At 31.8% G+C, this 965-nt stretch overlaps 1 protein-coding gene across 1 annotated transcript in view; it reads right to left on the bottom strand.

The window, feature by feature from the left end:
- The window catches only part of LOC106867441 (allene oxide synthase-lipoxygenase protein), a 43106-nt gene that overhangs the window by 33548 nt on the left and 8593 nt on the right, over window positions 1–965 (bottom strand). The gene's annotated exons all lie outside the window — the stretch shown is intronic.

Raw genomic sequence — 965 nt, 5'->3', positions numbered from 1 at the left:
TGTGTGTGTGTGTGTGTGTGTGTACATGGATAAAGATTATTTATGGATTATGGCTACAGATGCTTTCATGTTTAGAGAAATCCCATAATAATTATCAAGCCTTTCAACATGGAACATCGGGGTCCATCTCCATCTTGGATTAAAGCACGAAAATCCAAAATGGAGGCGAACACCGAAGCTTCATGTGGAAGGATTGATAACTATTAAGGGACTTCTCTTAACATGAAACATATATACACATACTGGCGAGATAAAGAGAAGAAACATTCAATAACGAATGGTTGTCCGGAAATTATTTACGCAGATTTGTAAATAGGTTTAATAAATATATGTGTGTGTGTGCATATCTGTGTGTATGTGTATATGCGCACGCTCGTGTGTGTAGTGTTTATGTAAGTGGTTGCAGCTGTGGAACGTACGTGACTGAAGGTCGCATCCGCCATATATAATAAACATGGCGTGACACTATCAACACGCCGTTGATAATTATTTGTTGATATATACAGCCAATTATATACACTTGACAGTAGTCAAATATTTTATACTCGCTCCCATTATATATACTCAACAATATAGATAATCATTTCCGAATTGAACAACAAAGAATAATGGGTTGTTTTTTTTTATAAGTTTATAGTCACATACAAACATAGATATGTGACATGCATGTATGTATGCATGTATGTATGTATGTATTTATTGACGAATGCTAAACAGGCCGAAACTACGAGGTCACTATTACTCCTCTTCTTCTAAATAAATGTTTGATAAACGTATTCTATTAAAAGTACTGAGTAATTGTTTAACGCTAAATTGCTTACATAATACATACATACAAGCATGCATACGTACGTACATATATATATATATATATATATATACATAACCATATATATATATATATATACATACATAACCATATATATATATATATATACATACATAACCATATATATATATATATA

The sequence above is a fragment of the Octopus bimaculoides genome, chromosome 20 (genome assembly GCF_001194135.2).
Source record: "Octopus bimaculoides isolate UCB-OBI-ISO-001 chromosome 20, ASM119413v2, whole genome shotgun sequence".
NCBI lineage: Eukaryota > Metazoa > Mollusca > Cephalopoda > Octopoda > Octopodidae > Octopus > Octopus bimaculoides.
The sequence above is the reverse complement of the archived record's forward strand: the minus strand, read 5'-3'. Positions and strand labels throughout refer to the sequence as shown.